This window comes from Cynoglossus semilaevis, chromosome 4 (assembly GCF_000523025.1).
Source record: "Cynoglossus semilaevis isolate Cse_v1.0 chromosome 4, Cse_v1.0, whole genome shotgun sequence".
Taxonomy (NCBI): Eukaryota; Metazoa; Chordata; class Actinopteri; order Pleuronectiformes; family Cynoglossidae; genus Cynoglossus; species Cynoglossus semilaevis.
In genome coordinates, this window is record NC_024310.1 from 8,595,966 (window position 1) to 8,615,593 (window position 19,628).

The following is a 19,628-nucleotide window of genomic DNA, read 5'->3' on the forward strand; positions in this document are numbered from 1 at the left end:
CATCTATCTATCTATCTATCTGTCTGTCTGTCTATCCATCCATCCATCCATCCATCTATCCATCCATCCATCCATTTCATCATCAGTTTTTCTTTACATGCTAAAGCAACTTTGAACAGATGTATTTACATCTTGAAGAAAAAAAAACACCTCAGGTTCTTTCGTAATGCCCACACAGGTTTTAAATTTGCTGAGTTCCAGTTGAATAATTTTTATAAATAAACCTGAACCAGTAGAGCTGATGAAGATTTCCCCCACGTCAGTGACAGCGAACAAAGTGGCAACTTCCCGGGCATTTATCAGCAACATGTCCCAACTTTTCAGCCAACTACTGGAAGCTCAAAGTGAGAGGCTCGTGCATGTTGTACAACATATGAGGCATGAACCCGTGGCCTCAGGCTGCAGAAATTTAAATCAGACGTTGTTATTGTAGGAGGCCAGGGAGGAGAACAGATGCTTTGCTTATTCAATCATGCATGTCACGCTCCAGACTTCTCCCTGGCTGCTGCACTCAAACCCCTCACTGCCGGCCCTAACACTGTGCTCCACACACTCTAACCTGCTGTCTGTGTTTGTCTGGGTGTATGCGAGTGCGCGTCGCAGAAAAGATACATCTGGCCCAGGGTGCTGATCTAGGCCAGGTGGGGGAAGACCCTATCACTGTTGTCATGAATGTGACAACAAACTGTCAGGCACCTAACACCCCAAACTGACCCCACAATGAGGAGGAAATGTGTTTGTTGATATATTCTTCTGTTTGTGTGTGTGTCCTTCATCTGCCTATCCACAGAAGCCCACCCGTAACTTGGCACACCGGGGCAATCAACGTGCGGGGCGGAGTGTCGGAGAGTGTCGGAGGGGTCTCTGCCTACCATGACAGATGGGAGTGGGGTCATCGGAGAGCCAAGCTTTTCATCTAACACTACTTGGAGCAGAGCGGTATAACACACACACACACACACCTACACATCAGCGTCTGTGTTATTGAAAGTAAATGAAAACATTTATCTTCACCTTATCTTTCACATTTAACGACGAGGATTTTCAGACTGATGTTTATCCTTGAATGCATTAAAAAGTAATACATCACTGGTGAAACTGAGTCCGTTTAGAAAGGACTCACTGTATGAAGTCAAAATGGCACTCGGTCCATGGTTGTCCAGGATAGAAGGCATTAAAGTGCACCACCAACGACAGCAGTAATAATAATAATCTGCCTGATTTTTAAAATCACGAGTCACATCTGAGAAAACAAACAAAGATTTAAATAATCAGAATCAATTTTTAAAATATTCTTCAGTCGGTGATTCCCAGCATTTTGTTTTTGGCTTGTGACCCCAGCTGGACATCACAAAGTTCTGGCAACCCCAGAAACATGTCAGTCATGTGATCGCAGCCCTGAATCAAGATCTCAAGATTTATTTGATTTATATACATGAAATTTGTTTTTTTTTTATCATAACCTAAAAAAGAACAATAATTTTTAAACAATAGTTATATCAGTAAAACAGGCATTTCTACCAAAATATTAAACTGTAGTCTACATCAGTCACAAACCTTTGTGAGGTAAAAGTCTGACTACACCAAGTTATTATTTTCTCCATCTTTGACTTTCTGTGGAGTTCCACCTTACACTCTTTACCTTTTCCACAGTGGAGTTGTGACTAAAAGATGGTTCAGTGTTGAAGCCGGTTTATAATGGACATCGGAGACATTAAAGGTTTGACTTTGTGGCACACACTGAGAAAAAGATCAGGAAGAAAAATGACTAACATGTATTACTCCAGGCTGAGAGCCATTAAAGAAACATTTTGTAGATAATTACGTGGATGTCCTCCGGGGTAATACATTAGGTCTACAGTCTAACTACTTCACTAATGAAAGAGAAGTCTCACTGCCTGGAGTGCCCACACTGATTTTCTGAAGCTGAAAATAAACACTTCCCATTCTTGGTCTTTCGCAAATAAACCAACGCGGAGAGCATGAATGTATCATGTCCAAAGAAGGACGTGGTTCTCCCGTGCTCTGTGCTTACGGTATTTCACCAGTGAAGAGCAACATTAAAGAAAAATGATTCATGACTTTCACCTGGTTGAGCACTTATCAGCTAGTAAATACTAGAGGAAAGTTCCACAGGTCAGCTTCCTTCTTCTTCATGCCAGAAGTTGTTTGGCTTTATCTCTGGGAAATGTATTCATGTTACAACAGAAGTTTTTATGCTGTGGTGTCAGCAACAAAATCCAACAACAACTAACTCCTCTGTGAAACTCCCTGCAGTGCCATTACTCAGTTTTGGTTGGCATGGAGGAATAACTCTGTGACTCCCTGCAACACCCTGACCAGCAGGGATGCTGCTGCTGCTGCTGCTGCTGCTGCTGCGGTGGCTGCCAGCCAGTCAGCACAATGAGCCCTGGCCTCTGGTTTTCACTGCTTGGACCCTGATAACAAGAAGCCTGTGATGCTACAACACTCTGGTTTGTTAACCGTGCATATTATTCTATAAAAAGTTTGTTTGTGAAAATGCGGCAGAGAACTCCGGCTACAGCAGGCCGAGCTGCAGTCACAGCTCCAGGCTGGATGTCAGTCAGTCAGAGTTTTCCTGTATCATCCATCATGACGGCACAGTGTATTGTGACTTGCATGCAATGTCAACTTGATCCAAGTATAATTAAAGTTTTGTATACACTATGTGCCCTTCAGTCACTTTCAACAATGATGTAACACGATAGGCGTTTGTTTACTGAAACCTAGTAGGGCTGTAATACTTTCCCATTCCACAATACTTTTCTTTTATATTATACCTTTCAGTCTCTAAAGAACCTGATACGCCCACAGGGATGTATGAAAACACGCAATGCTTTCAATTGTTGTTTTTGTATGATACCAGTGACAATGCACAACTGTGTTACAAGTCAAAATAGGCAACTGAATCTGTGGGTCAGGCAATGTAGCTCAGGTGGTGAGTGGGAGAGTATTTCCCAGTGGCAGATTTTTTCAGAATTTTAGGTCCATATATAAAAGCCTTAAAGTATTCCCAATTGATTTATTAATAATAAGAATAAGACCTAACTGTGAGGTCTGTCTGCCTTCCTTCCCTTCAGTCTGTTTATTTGGGTTGATTGGTGTAATCACACTCACCTCTGTCCTGCGTTTCCATGGTAACCAGTCTCACTCGTGTCACCTGGTGTTGTCTCCTTCACTCAGACCTGTCTGTTCATTGGTCAGTGTTCCTGGGTCGTTGTGATGTCATGTTCGTTCCTGTCAGTTGCTCCTGTCATGAGGTTTGTTTCATGCTTCTTGTTCTTGCCCAGACATTCTATAATCACAGATATATATATATATTTCTGTTAAATAACCTTCTTGCATCTGATCTTGTACCATCATTTGGTCCTACCTCCGTCCTGAGATTCACTCAACACAACACTAACTAAGAATGCGAGAACATAACGATTAATGCAAAGACTTTAATGGATTACAAAGGCCATTAGATAGATGTTTGTCCGTCCTTTGTACGGGAGTTAAGCAGGTAAAGACGCGATGAAAGGGAGAACATTAACCAATTTTCAACAAGCCTCGTGTGTTCATTACAAACAAAACGTCTTTTCATTGACAACCGTGCCGTCAAATCTTTCCTGCGCTAATAAGAGCCTTTGAGCTGATGTCCAAACACAGATGACAGCCTCTTTGTGTCTCTAAACGACCCCCCCCCCCCAAACAAATCCCACCGGCTCCTTGTGAAATCCATTCATGAAGCCATTAATGTAATTGTGTCGTATGACATGTATGAAATCAACAACAATGCTTCTCTGCTTAAGCCCATTTAGTGAAGTGATGGAGTGACACGGGGATTTGAAAGAGGACGTGGAGACAGAAATGAGAGGAGAAGGAGGACAGCTGCGATGACAGAGGATTGTGGGAAATGAAGACAGGTGGGTTACACACACAGAGGAAGCACGCTGAAGATGATGAAGACCTACTTCACAATGAAATGACAAAGAAATTATAAATGAACAGCCAGACGAATGGCTTGGATGGTGTGCATGGAGACAATGTCGGCGTTTAGGAAGCGAAATTAATCATGCCAACCAGCTGATGGTCTTAATGAGAACAAGTTAGCGTAGCTGCTACGAATAATTAGCAGGTAAACAATAGATTTATCAGTTGTCAGAATTCTACAAAAAAGGAATTCTACTTTCAAAAGTGTCAATTTTTCCTACAACTTTTCTAGGACTATACTACGACAACAAGAGCAGTTTGTGAAGGAACTCAAGTCAAAGTAAGATTAAGAACAGCAGCTTAGCTAACACGTGCACTAGCATGCTTGCAGCTAATTTTCCTGTCCTTACAGTTGTCCTGAATTGCAGCTCATTTTCCTGTCCTTACAGTTGTCCTGAATGTCTTACACACGTGCAGCACATGAATCAAAGAGGAGAAACAGCTGACCAAGCAGCTGAGCCGCCGTCCGTGGAGAACCTTCACGCAGATACAAGGTCAGCGCTGCACCACGACACCTCATGTCCTTGTCATGTCTGTGTTACGGTGTGGAGCCAGCGTTAATGATAAGCCAGCTCTCTCTCAGGGCTGAAGTCATTTACCAGTCCTGGTCGTCGGCCTCATTCCTCAGTCATGAACACAGCCACCATCCCTCACTGGCACATAACCCAGAGAAGCAGAGACAGGTCATATTTATCACACTAAGCCAGTGGTAAATGACTCGGGCCACAAGACTCACATGCACACTCACACTCACGTGCACACTTCCATGATCAGTGAAGGCGGGAGCGGCATGTCTGACACGAGGCGCTGTTAAAAGAATAATAGCAGCACGGAGCTCACACCTAGGGTTCGATGCCAAAAAACTTTCTAATTATGATAGTTGGTTTTGAGAAATTACCTTAATCAAGTTATGAATATGCATTTTACTGTGAGCAATGTCAGCTGGAAATTTGTCACACTTTAGTTTGTGACTGAACGCCTTTGAAATGAGCAGCATCAGCTGAATTCTTAGTTGACTTTTAATTAAAAACACATGGCATTTCAAAAAAAGTAAAAAAAGAAAAAGATGATCGTGTGCCTTTTGAAGTGTGGCTGTGTAAGGTATTAACACAGTTTCAGATGTCGCTCTCTCTGACTTCCATGAGACAAATCCAATTAAGAATATCAGAGATTTCAGCTCACAGAGCCTGAATGGAGGTTAGTTCACTGCTGCTGCTGTGTTTGGTACCGTTGTTTTAGGGTAAAACCTGAACTTTAACATTAGAACATTTATTCATCTGTAAAATATTGAATCCATTTGGTGATTTATGATTAAGAGAAATAAAGAGTTCCTGTCACTACATCACCACATGTGATTGACAGTCCAACAGGAGTCCAACCAGGCTGAGACATTGTTGTAGTTTCCCAATGTGTTGACGGTGAACGTCAGTCACAGAGTCATGTGGCCAGGTTTTCTAATGCAGTGTTTCCCAAACCTTTTTTTCTGGGGACCCATATTTTAACACAAACCTTTATCACAAACATTTGCGACCCAAGTCAATAGACATTATTCATAAACTCCTGGGAAACATGAAGCAAGATGACCCCAAAAAAATCTCTTGCGACCCACCTGAGGGTTGCGACCCAGTCTTTGGCAAACAATGTTATCCATCCATCAAGATTTTAGCCTTAATTCCTGCATGAGGAAAATCTATCTATCCATCCATCATCCATCCATCCATCCATCCATCCATCCAAGCAGAAACATATTCTGTTCTGTGCACTTGCCTTGTTATCGATAATACAAGTGTTAAATTCACCAAGTGTCTCAATAAACCCTCACTAACAAAGGTTCTAATGTCCCATGACTCCAAGTAACACCTGAGGAGGTTAACACCTCAACAACAGTACTGTGGCAGTAATGTGATAATTACGACCAAAGGCTAAACATTAGCAGCCTGTTTGGACTTTGTCATTTTTTGGCTAAACTAGTGTGAAACTGCATCATCGGACACTGTTTCTTCTTGGAACTTTCCCCTGGCTGGTTGTGATCCTTCTAGTTATAGTTGGAATGCTGACGCCTACTGCTGAGTGTTCTGACCTTTACAGTAGTAAATATTTTCCTCCAAGAAACTTCCAGATTATTAGGCATAAATGAAAGGAAAATAAACATTTGTGTTGAGAAAGAAATACTTCTCATTGAAAGGTAGATCGAGACGTAATATTTCAGATTTCGTCCTAATCATCTAACACAGTCAGTGATGTCACTAACAGCAGACTGTTACCGTGTGCTAATCCTCTTCCTTACTTTCACTCACATTAGCCATAGTGTCCACCAGCTCTGTCACCGTCGCCCCGTGAGGCTACGTTCCAGTCCCAGTGTTAACTGCAGCCATATGGCACTTCTTAGAGCAGCGGTACTTGGTGTCAGTCACACCGCAGCCTTGAGGGACGGGCCCACAGGCAACTGACAGATGACAATTACGCGCCGTTAAAACCAGCTGACAGTGGCAGAAAGATACAGATAGAGACAACGAGGTATCGGCTGTAGCTCGCAGTGTAGATCTTTTCATTTTCGCGGGGCATGATGTACCTTCTGTTATTCAGCTGTGCAGGAGAACTTAGCAAAACATGCATTTCCTTTGTTTTGTCTATAAAGAAACCCTGAAAACTTGGTGAATTGTATACAGAAAATGTCTTTTCCGATTCAGTTGACTTCATTTTCCGATCAATAGCGCAGACATTCTATTTCATGCATGTGTGTGACGCCCAGCTCCGGGACAAAGGGGAGACAACAGGGGACACTATCGTCCTCATCAGAGACCATGCCGTTCCTTATTGACTTCTTCCTCACCCCCTCCCTCATCCCCTCCCCCTGGACTTGTTTTGCATCAGAAAAGACCTGGCATCTCCAGATGCCCCCCCCTCCCCTCCCCCGCCCCGTGTGTCTGCCTTAAGTCACTTCTCAAACACTTGATTACGTTTTTGGATGTTGACCCTCTTCACCAATATCACTAATCCTCCTCAGGACACAGCACTTCTGTCTGCAGCCTTAAGGAGCTTACGGAGCTCCTCTGAGTGGCACAGGTCTTGGTTCTTAAAGTGACACTAAGCCTCTGTGACGAGGCCGAGGATTTTTGGGGGGCAGAGGGCTCCCAATTACTGCAGTTTTAAAAACTGTAAGGTTAAAAAAGAAAGGAAGTGCAGACACGGAGGCTGTACATAAACCTTTGCACATCAACGTGAAGCCTGTACACACACGAGTGTGTGTGTGTGCGTGGCTCCTAAAACCACACAGGGAATAATCAGTCTTAATTTGTGCGCTCTGGTTATTATTTATTATAATTTCCTCTCAACTTTCTTTTCTCCTGGATGCACAGACAGGAAGCAGCTTGTGATTATTAAGAAATTAAGACAGAATGCCGGGGTCACCCAGGGAATGTGTGTGTGTGTGTGTGTTTATATGTGTGTGTTTATGTGTTGTATTTGCATTTTCTCTCGCGGCTATAGGGAAAACTGTGAGCAAAGCAGAATTTTAAAAATGAATACAGCTGTCAGGAATATTTGAATGATGAAATGCGGCGTGGATGTCGGCACAGACTTGAACCTGTCAGTCGTTTTCACCTGGAATGCTTCTAAATAATGCAGCTCTGTCAGTGCACACCAAGTGAATGGAGCTATTATTCCAACTTAGCACCGGTCTGACCTGGATGACTTCAGTTCTATGCAGATGACTGTAACATTTCTGCTGCTGTTGCACAACAACAAGGTAGATACAGACAGGGATGCAGTAATCCAGTATTTGTCCTCAGTGATTACACTAACGATCCGCTGAAGACGTCAGTTTAAAGGTGACTCATTTGGTGACGTTGGAAACCAAAGGTGCTTCTGTTACTGATCATAACTCTGCAGTTACAATTAGTGGCAGCCTAGAATACTCCTTGAATGTTCTTTTAATTGTGACTTGGCCAGAGAAGTCCATATTTTTCCATGTTCCATAGCTGCGGGGCCCCACGTGTACTCTGCTCACACATACAGTACTCGTACTCATACAGTATGTCCATTTATAGTTAAAATACTCTTTTCTCTCTACTGCACAACAGATCCCATAATTTATACCAAGCTATATTTCATTCCAACATGAGACATTTACAGCGAAGACGACCTTTAGGAATAAAGATGTTTAAATGTAGTCTTTGTAGTTGAATTTTGAGTGATTTAATGACAAACTATGTCGACGCTGACGTTTGAACCACAGATGTAGTAAAACTCATTCAGAGGAAATAACTGTACACAAAAATCTCATCTTATCTGTTGTGGGTTCAATTAAATTAAATTGTTTGAATAGGCAAAAATAAAAAAAAATAAAATATATATATATATATAAAATAATAATAAAATATAAAATAAATAAAAAATAAATCTTGTCCTTTAATGTAGAACCTGCAGTAACAAAAGCAGAAAAAGTGAAAGGAAAAGGATATATAAAAGATATCTCTATAGAAATAACAATAAGGTTATTAACAACAATAAGTGTTTAATGTACTATATTTCGTGTTCGAGCAGTTCCTGTTCCAGCGGAGCCAGTGTTTAGAGGCAGCAAAGTTAATGAAACGAAACGTGGGATTCCGAGAAATTGTAATGGAATCATCTTTTCTAACTGCCTCTCAGATACACCCACCAGTGTGGCTTAGAGACTTCCCTTTGTCCACCATTTAAAATCCTCTCCCGGAACACGCCCATACAGTCCTTTCAGTGCGTTGGTTCCAGACAGTTGGGTTTAAGGCCCTGCTGGGGCACAGGTGTGTTGGGAGGAAGGGGGGATGTTGATTGTGGTTTTGCGTGGGCCGGGGAGGTTGCTCCCACCCAAAGTCCCCTGCAGCTAGAAGTGCTTACAACAATTCTTTGTGCGTCTCCCCCGTGCACATGTACACAAAGAGGCGCAGATGAGGCCCATGAACAAATACAGACGCCCTCTTGTGTCTTATACCCTGAAGGTATCTACGTTAGCCCCAGAAAGCTGGGCGTTTAACTGTCCATTGATTTTCTTTTCTCCTTCACTGCACATCTTCTTTGAATGCTGTGTTTGCTCCTGTGCATTCCTTCCATTCAGAGAGATTAGAGCGGCCTGCAGACGTTCTCGATGCCCCCCATCACTCTGCTCTTTTTTTTTTTAGCCCAACTTGAAAATTACACGTTCCCCAATTTGTGCTTACCAACACCAAACCCAACTTGAAAATTACATGTTCCCCAATTTGTGCTTACCAACACCACCCCCACCCCCACCACTGCCAGAGTAGCACCAGAACTGACATTAACTGAGGCTAATATTAGTGTCATCTCAGGTCGATTTCAGGATATGATCCAGATATGGATATATTTCCAGCTGTGTCTTCAACGTTCCTAGAGCAGGGAAAATCAATATTCCCACTGGGGAAGTTCTGTAGTCTATTTTGGGACCATTAAAAAAAGCCTGCTCCAGCATGTTGGTCTGTGATGTAACGTTAAAAGATCAGCTGGTTCTGATCAACGGGATCTTTTAATTCATCCTAATCAAATGAAAAGCCAGTGGAGGGATGTTTGAACAGCTGGTGTTGTGTTCAAATCTCCGCTGTTGGTTAAGTCAAAATCTGGAGTAAGTGGAGTGGAAGAATCTCAACTACAAGACTTCCTGTCTGGACCTTTGTCTGCCAGAAAAAGCTAACAATTGCAGTAAAGTAGCAGTAATAGTAGCTTTCCACCAACCTGACACTCAACCATCAATTTAAATTTTTTTTTGGTCAAACGTGAGTTGTGGCGTCTCAAGTACCAAAATTATCACATAAATAACATAAAAAAAAAAAACGTCACCAGTGATCGGCTCTCTGGATAGTGGGACTTCAAGATACAATCTACCGAAATACAAGTTCTCCAAGTTACGAGTGAGCAACTTTAGCAAGATTTTCTCACTATACAAGGAAACATCGAGTTACGAACTCCTTTTTTCTCGCTCACTGTCCCTCTCTCGGTTATTTTACCCATTTTTATAACAATAATATAAAATGTTTGTAATAATTGTTATCATTTTATATCATCAATAGATTTGTTTACATCTATGTTTTTGATGTTTAGATATGGGGGGATTTTAATTAAGTTATAGTATATTTCTGGGGAACTAATTCATTGGTTTTTAGTTATTTTTATTGGGGAAAATACAAACGAAATACGAGCGGATCGACACACGAGTGCTGCTGCTGGAGTGGTTTAAACTTGTATCTTGAGGCCCCATTGTATTGATTTACCTGTTTAACATCTAATAAAGTCCAGTCAATTTTATCTCTGAAAACAAAATTCACAAAACAAAATGTTGCCCCTTGTGGACTTAATTATAATTGCAAAAATGCCGGCACTCGACCGCCAGTCTGTTTATGTGTGGTGTTGACTTAATTTTTGTTGCACTCTCTTTTCTCCTTCTGTGTATCTTCATTAATTTACACAGCGTTACTGTGGCCTTGATCCTTTAGCTCTGGATAAACACCATTTATCAAAGCCGCCTGATGTTTGCACCTCTAATTTAAACAGGAAAGTCAGACGGGGGCTGAAAAATTGCATTCCATGTGTGAGAGTGTGTGTGTCCGTGCATGTGTGTATACTCTGTCATGAACCCATCAACCTCCCAGTCTCTGCCATTGTGACCTATGACAAAAAAAATCTCAAAGCCAAACTCAGGAATCTCACGGTTCTTATTCAAACATCTCAATCAGACGTCACTGTCAACAAACGTCATCGACACCAAAAATGTAAGGTTTCTGCCTCTTAGTGAGTTATAATTAAAATAGACTTGCTTTAAATCAGATGTGCTTTTGTTATATCACCAACAGAAGAGAATAATTAACAATAAATAAATAAATGTATTAATATACTTCTTTTCTTAATTTGTTCTTCTGACATTTCCTTTGGTTGACTTTCCAGACCTGTCCAGAGCAATATTTCTTGATTCAGGTGTTATTATTCGTAATTTGTGATTTATTTTTTTTTTGTAATTTTATTTAAAAGTAAACTGCAGTTTTGTAGGAATTATAATGTTTGAAAAAAGTTCATTGGAGATGTGTTTGATATAAAGTCTCAGTATCATTAATGTAAGACAATCAACAGCTGAGTCATGTTGTCTGGACACACTTGTTCACTAAGACCTACTAAGACAAACCAATGTGTGCAAACACACACTCACATTTAAACCTGTGCATTGATCCACACATGTGCAGCCGTCCAGCTGCAGCGCGTCTCACTGATAAAGGCCCGGCCGCCAGGTCACGGTCAGTCTGCGATAGAGATGGCTGTGTGTTCATATGGGAAGTAACACGGCTGTACATCTAAACATTTACACTGGTGACCACAGTGGGCAGATTGATGGCAGCTGTTGTGTCTGCAGCCTGAGCTTCTTATCACAGAGAGTTCACGAAGGCTCAGAGTGTCACAGCCAAAAACGTGACGTCCAGCTCCGGCTCAGAAATCATTCGTTTCTTCATGGAGGCGAAACAAGGAGAAACAATATCAGGCGGGCAGCAAGTATTTCGGAGACAGTAATTTGTGCGAAAGCGAATCGAACATTGCACAATCACGACTCCTCAGCTCTGGTGAGGATGACTGAAACTGTCTTTCCTTTTTATAGATTTATTCTATATTCAGTTATGTTTATCTTTTTTTTGTTAGAGCTAATTATTTTCATTGGTTTCGTGTATGAACCTATAAACAAAATACTGTTAAAAAAGGTTGAATAAGGAATCAACCAGGGTCCAGGAACAGATTCATCCATTTTACATTCATGATTCTTATGGGAATGGGAAAAAAAAATCAGTTTTCAAACCTTTCGGTTCATGGACGGCCTTCATGAACGAATTAAGTTCGAAAAACTGAAGATCTGTTTTAGTTCATCTTTTTGGGATGGTGTCTTTAAATGGTGACTTTAATTTCTGTCAAAGTCACTTTTTGTCCTTGTGTTTGGACGTATATGTTCTAATCAGACGTGTCTGGAGTGTTTGCCTTGAACAGTGTTTTGTCGGCACATAAAGAATATCAAATACACTGGAAAGTTTGCAGTGCAATAACCATTCACATACTACACACCCACACACACACACACACATAAACCCTCTCCTCATTTCAGGAAGTCTGTAATAAGAACTTCAACCTCTTCCTGAGCTGTTGTTGATTTGGTCATTTTGCTCTGAGCCCGTCCTCGGCTGAGCTGCACCTGTGATTCTGCAGCTGTTGGCTGATGAGCAGCCTGATAAGTAAATCTTTTCCACATCTTAAACCTACACAGTTGGAAACACCAACTGTCTGAGGCTTCAGGCCTTCGATCACTCCCAAAGTCTGTCACCCCTTTCACCCTGCCTCCCCCAGGACTCGAGCTGACTTTAACCGACTGGCCGGCGACCAACTGAGTCTGAGACGCCTCTTTAATTGACCGCTGTGTGAATGAATAGGGAAACAGGGGAAGCGTCTCTGTGGTCATCAATAATTAGGCTGGCCCCTGTATTATCAGCCATTGATTATGTGCAAGGCATCATCTGAGGCCCGGGAGTCTTCTTCCTGCTTTTCGTTAGCCTAATTCCTGGGACTGAATGATGAATTGATAATCAATAGCAACAGCTTAATAAATCCCCAAATGGGATGATGCCAAATCAGGATTTTATTTCCCGATTCGGCTCGATGCAATGATAAATCCAGCTTCTTTTTTTTTTTACTGTCTGTTTCACATCAGTCTTGGCAGGAAAGCCTGTATAAAGACACTGTAAAACACTTGTTTGAGCTGTTTATAAAAAAACAGAAAAATAATTAGAAAAGCCCCTCGAGGGAGAGAGGAGAGGAAACGGCTGTAATATTTATAATGCTGGTAAAAACGTGTGAAATACCGCCATGACGACATGCCGCCGGCCTCTTCATTTGCTTAAGTGATCAGCAAGTTCAGGATGAAATAGTGAAGCACGGAGCGGGAGGCTGACAGTGCCTGGCACTCCCTTGCCCGCTGCTTTACCCATGATTCCTGGAGTTGATTAAGGCACCCCATTTTTCATTACATTAGCTCATGAACTGTTTGGCCAATTAGAGAGATTAAAATCATAAAAGTGCCTGAGGCCATCTTTCTTTGTGAGGTTTTGAGCAAAAATAATGTTGACCATGGTCGCCAATGTCCTCATTAAAGCATGATAACATTCAGCCTTTGGATGCCTCCCCTCAAACTATTCAGGTGGCTCACTACTGCCCCCCCTCTAACAGCCTGGTCTTCTTCAAGGGGAGCCTGGCACCTAGAATGTAATTATCCAAATGACTGTGGCAGTATTTAACAATATTGTCATCATATTCCCGGCAGTCATCTGTTCATTTTGATAATGGCAAATATATATTTAAGTTTGTCCAGCTCTTGGACGAAGGAAGCAACGCTTACGTGTTTCTGCATTTGAAAAGTTGACGAGATATTTCTAAACTTCTGTGTTTTTTTAAAGCTTTTGAAACATTTTTGCTCTAATACGATATTCTTACAGTTTTCATTCAAGTCTATGTTCAAGTCAGAGAGCATGCAGCTTCCCATCCTTCCCTGTAGGTGGTGCTGTGAAAACATTTAAACCTTCCTAGTCAACCCAAATTGTTTAGTGAAATATTCGACTTTGATTGTCTCTCAGTTACAGGCAGTACAAAAATCAAGTGAAATATTTGGCTTTGATTGTCTCTCAGTTACAGGCAGTCAGCCATATGGTTGCTGTATGTAGCACAGAGCAGTGCTGTTCTATGAGGCCGTACACTCCCCAACAATGTTGTGCAAGACACAAAATCCACATGGCACCTGGGTCTTTATCACTTCACGACTCACTACTAATTGAAATGCATTTTTGCTTATGTTGAAAACAGGTTAAATGCCTCTGTGGGTTTTTTCCCAGTGTCATTCTGTGGTGTTACCATCAGGGGGGGCATCAAGGAGCGGAAGTGGAAATGGTAAAAGCTTTATTTGAGCCTTCCTGCCCAGGAGGCTCAAACATAAACACACTCTACAGCCCGGCCCTGTGTGTGTGTGTGTATGCTCTAAAGAGAATCATATCAATCTTTTATTCATGCTGTTTAATGTAACCCTTTAATCTGGGCAGGGACCCCCTCCACCCCCACCAGAGAGGTGGGGGCGACGGGGGGGGTCTCTAATCCAGGAGAGCCAACAGTCTGTTGTTGGTGCTGTACACCAGCTCTGAGTACATGAGCCCCCATTGTGCTTCCAATCAATCATGCAGTCATTACAGCAGCTCCATAAATGCCAACAGCCAGACCCAAGGCTCCAGTCAACAGCTTTTTCACATCCTGTTTCTGCCAGAGCTGCCAGTGTGTGGGCACGACTGCCACCTCGCCAGCACGGCTATACTGCTGTGTCAGTGTGGCCTCCGTCCGTGCGCCGGCACTGCATTGTTATGACGCTCCAGTGCCTTGTGCTGCTGCAGGGCAGTGCCACAAAACACACACACAATCACTCATTGCCATTTCCCTGCCAGTCAGCTGCGAGATTGGATGCAGAATTTTATGAATTAATTATGGGAAATTGTCAGAACTGTAAGAGTGACGTTTTTATTTATACGTCGTCGTCGTTGTTGTAATCCAGAAGAAGGAGCAGGTTCCCACAGCGGGGCGCGTTTGATTTGCCCCGAGCTTTCACAGCAGCAGGAGCACTTAGCTTCCAGCTAAAGTTAAAAAAGACAGTTAATGTCAAGTGTGGTTGAATTTGATTCGCACACAAAGTTAACAGTTTTAATAAGAAAAAAAAGAAAGAAAGAAAGAAAGAAATGCCTGTGCAGACAGAAGCCTAAATAATTTACTCATCTGCTACGTGTCACTTCAGAATATTCCAGAAGCTGAATCGTACTGTCGTACTATGACCCGGTCCTTGCACCAAAACCCATTTAGGAATCAGTAAAATGTTAATGAATTAATTTTTAAAAAAACTATAAAAAAGACAGTCAAAACCACAGTTGTCGCCTCCTGCAGCAACGTTCTCTCTGGTTCCTGGAGGTGGAGAAGGTGAAGGACAGTGGACAGGTCAGGGAGGTGGTGAGGAGGAGTGGACAAATGGCTCCCAGCCCAGAACAATTTCATGCACCTTTACCTCCAACAGCTGTCCCAGAGAAACACAATCTGCCTAGTGATGACCTTTGACCTGTCCTCCTTCTGGATGCTGATCTGTAGCACTGATTACAGGAGCTGAATCATGAAGGACGCACATTCACGTTCACATCTTTCTTCTGTTGTGACTCATAATATTGAATATCTTTCACGCTTTCAGTCGACGCTGCATTCAGTATAAGACGCACTTGACGATGGTTGATACAAAAGTGTGGTGTCTGTGCAACGTCTGACATTGGTCAGTTGTGTCAGTTACATCTTAGTTTGAAAATCCCTGAACCTCCTGATCATTGACACTAGATGACATAAAATAGTTATATGTTTTGTGGAAATGTCTGAACCTGATTGGTAGAAAAAAGAAAGTAAAAATACAATGATTTTTTATATATATATTTGGTAAATATATAAATAACAACTGTACATATTGATAGATTTTTATTTGTTTTTTTAAATGCTTAAAATACAAAAATGAAACAAAAAGTTGTTTCTCAACAGCAGAGCACTGTAAAGATACAGTATAATGAATACATTTATAAAGAAAAAGCCACTAAAATGCTGCCTTGAATACCAAATAAAATAAAAATCGAAGGAACATTTATTACAAATTGCTACATTGCCAAAAAAAAATATACATTGAGACGGACGTTTCTGCCAAAATCTAAGCTTCTTCTGAATTTCTATAGAACAATAACACAGTTGTTCTGCACATAGCAGCGATGCTAAGCCCCAAACCCACATTTGTTGAAACACTGCCTTGACTTTTGCATCGTTAAAGACCACAGCTTTGATAAGGAGGATTAAAAGCTCACATCTGTTCACATCTGACAACCGTGATCCAAACTCCCAACGTACAACATCAGTATCAGTATGTAACATGAAGAGAGATAGCAGAGCGCGTCGACATCAGTCTCTGTCAGAGTAAGTTAGACAAAAGGTCCTTCTGCAACCGAAGCCCGGACACACAGGCGCCCCCTCCCTGTAAATAACAGATAAATGAAATGCATTTTGGTCTTTGAGCCGTCACGCTTGTAATCACTGTTTATATCGTCCTGTTTAAACAGTTTAAACTGAGTCAAGGTTATTGAATGTTCAGTGGTTGAATGTTGTTTAAAATTCTGTTACAAGGTTTTGATGGTGTAAGAATTTCTAGGACCTAAAACTTACTGTTGTAATTTAGCAATAAAAACAGTACAAGGGAAACTTTTGAACTCATAAAATCTGACCTTTTTGAGTTTTGTTTTTCCATAAAAAAAGTAATATAGTACACTTCCTGAATCAGCTGCCCAGGCCACCTCAACTCTGTTTCTCCGGTGTCGGAACTTCAAAAGTAACATCTTTTATTTCTGATCATTTACAGCTCTAATGGTCTCTCCAGCCTGACATCTGTGACGACACAGTGCTGTTTCATACAGCAGTTTCCTCTGCTGAGCCATGAAATTGTATCACCTCACTGTCGGATGTGCGAACGCTTCAGCTTCATGAACTCGTACGGGGACAGATGGCCACGGTGTAGGTGTAGTCACCGGACAGACATCACACGTCAACCATCAAGAGCGTACGAACTCACGTACCAACGCAATGGCTTTTAAGGTAATGGCTTCATTACAATACCACTGTATCTCAGTGACTGCAGCTTAAATGAAACAGGGACGAGACCCACAATGCATCAGGGGAGTTAAGGATCAATGGAGTAAACCCAAGACAAAATTCCCCTTAAAGACATAATCATGACAATCAATATTTACAAACCCATTACCATGATTACCATTACTGCCATTTACCTTTTAACCATTACACTGTTGGGCTGCTTCATTCATCCATCCATCCATCCATCCATGCATCCATCCATCCATCCATCCACAAAGTTGGCCAAAAACAGGGAAACAAATAGAACACATTACAAATTGAAAGACATAGACATAAAAAGACCAGTAAAAACAGGTAAACTAGATACATCAATAAGAGTTGAGAAAAGTCAATACAATTCAATAAGAAATCAACTCCTTACACTGAGTAAAAAACAAAATAATAAAATAAATGTGTCTAAAGAGAGGATATTAAAAACAGAAATTCAAAAATAAATCAACTCCTTACACTAAAAAGCCAGTGAGAAAATCATAAAATAAAATAAGTGTCTAAAGAGAGGATATTAAAAACAGTAATTTAATCTTTTTTTAAAATACCATATGAAGTTACGACCAAAATTATATATGTATTACTTGCTGTACATATTCTCCCACTATAATGTCACTATGAAGAGAATCTCTACTTAAATTATTTTTTATTTCATCTAAAACTGAATAATTCCTCAACATTCTCATGGCCAGTGTTCCTCCTGATCCACTTCACACTTCTTTCAGTCTGTGTCAGTTAAATTTATTAAAGTTCCAAACCCGTGACTCATGTCTACCTATATGGAGGTGGAGTGTTGTAATCAGAGGTAAGGTCTCACCCTGCCACCTGCAGCTTTATATTTAGATGCTTTTGATTCATTTTGTGAGGGTTTTTTTCCCCCCATAATTATCAGGTGCTACACAAATCTCCCTCTTGGCTTTTCAGCAACCCTGTGTCCGCGTGCCAAAAATCAAGTGAGGTAAAATAAGCAGACTGTTAACCTCGCTGACAGTGGACCACTGCCACCATTTAGTCTGGTATTTTTCTTGGTTTTCGGCCAGTTCTTGGCCTAAAGTGAATACAGCACCGTGGAGATCAGCCCGAGAGCAGGTGACTGAAATAACCATTAAAGTAAAGCAGCAGGACCAGGAGCAGTAAAACTTCTGTGAACACGGCACCAGCTTCCACTGGTTTTGGGAAGCCATTTTGCTGATGTGTCTCTCCTGGCCATTCAACCAGTGACGGGTATTGTGGGAGAACAGACCGTCTGTATTCACGCCTTTAGAATCTTTCCTGATTGGCACCATTGTCACCAAAACAGAATTATCTTTTCCATTTAGTCGTCGCATGTCTTGCATTGTGTTTAACAGCAGCTGGGGGGAAAAAGCTCATGGGCTTTGCCAGCGGAGATCAGTCTGAATTTCTATATTCCTGTCATTTAGCATGAGAGCAGTGAACCACTGAGGTATCAGGGTGCAGACAATGTCAGCCGAGTTTCATTGGTAAGCTTGCCAAGTCTTATCCTGGCTTTAATGGGGTTTTTTTTTCTCAATAACAATGAACAGAGCGAATGTACCACAAAGACACAATCAGCCAATTCTTGAATCCTAATGAGGACGGACACATGTTAATATGCGGCGCCGTGCAGCAGCCACGCTCTCCCTTCTGAGCCACAATGCTGCGCCAGTCGAAAACAAGTTGCATCTCCTGACAGTTTTGGTTGGAGTTTAGGAAAACAGCCCAGAGGACTTGTAGTTACAGTATGTGTTCAGTGTGTGAGTGAGGGCAGCAGGAAGGCTTTTCTAATTACAGTCGCCGAGGAGGAAAATATGTCCCAAACAAGACTCCGCTGTAATCCGAGTCAGACCCGGCCACTCCCAGCTGCAGCAGCGCAGGGACATTGAAAATGCTGAAGTTATTTTTCATGGTTTAAATGACACATCAGGCCTCAGGCGATCAATCATTCCAGTGTTTGAATGTAACGCAGCCCTCGGAGAGGGGAGGGGCCGACCGCTGCTGCCGTGACCCCGGTGAGAGTGTTCATGCTGGCTTTTATCGCCCGCTCAATTATTGATGGCATCACAGTTGGGCAGTTAAAAGTGCCTGAGTGCGAACTTCAGCAGGCCTGTTAGCAGTTTTGACATGTGGCACGCAAGATATTTATATGTAGCGTACATGAAGCGTGTGCAAATATAGGCAAGCAGGTGGCGTACGCTAAACAGCAGATGCGTTGCGAAAAGCGGGGATTGCTGCTGCCGCTGCTGCTGCTGCTGCTGGTGCTGTGGGGGTCAACAAGGTTAGTGGGTCGGAGGCCCATGTTGTGAGCAAACATTCACACTCACACACACAAACACACACATGAGCCCCATCTATAGATTCAATTCATGATGAGCTCGGCTCTTAGATGATGAGTCAGTGTACAACAGCCAAGAGCTAACGCAAACCAGCGACACCCGCGATGCCTTCAAGCTGCTCTCAGAAAGTAAAAAAAAACCGAGAGATTCTGTGTTCTGTTATTAACAGTTAGACTTTGTCGAATCTTCTCAGAAACATAAATCAGTAGTTTATTCCCTCATGACCTTAATGTGTTTTCTGTGTGGGGTTCTTTGTGAAGTTCTGTGGTTTTTTTAAAAAGTGGGGAAGTTCTTAATGCCTCTCCAAAAAGACTTCATTATCTGATGATCAATCCATATTAAACTTTACTGGCAATAAATGATCTAATATCTTTTATCACTTTTTTTTCCCCGCCCAGTGCCACCATGTGTTTTAGCTTAATGTCAAGTTTGTAATACAGCCACATCCCCTCCACTCAGAGCCCAGGCATTTGGTTTATTGATGTCGTGTCGTTGGAAAAATTGATTTGTGTGTTTCCTGTGGGATGGATTTTTACTCCAGTC

The 19,628-nt window shown here is 41.8% G+C and overlaps 1 long non-coding RNA gene across 5 annotated transcripts in view; it reads left to right on the top strand.

Annotated features, from left to right (window-relative positions):
- The window catches only part of LOC103377958 (uncharacterized), a 57,118-nt gene that overhangs the window by 27,361 nt on the left and 10,129 nt on the right, over nt 1-19,628 (top strand). For 3 of the 5 annotated variants that reach the window (XR_003049501.1, XR_003049504.1, XR_003049503.1), the window contains 5 exons: nt 791-3,281; nt 3,816-3,929; nt 4,229-4,276; nt 4,386-4,490; nt 16,475-16,707. This is a non-coding gene — a long non-coding RNA (uncharacterized LOC103377958). The remainder of the gene's footprint in view (nt 1-790; nt 3,282-3,815; nt 3,930-4,228; nt 4,277-4,385; nt 4,491-16,474; nt 16,708-19,628) is intronic. The other 2 variants (XR_003049502.1, XR_001759984.2) reach the window with 2 other exon arrangements.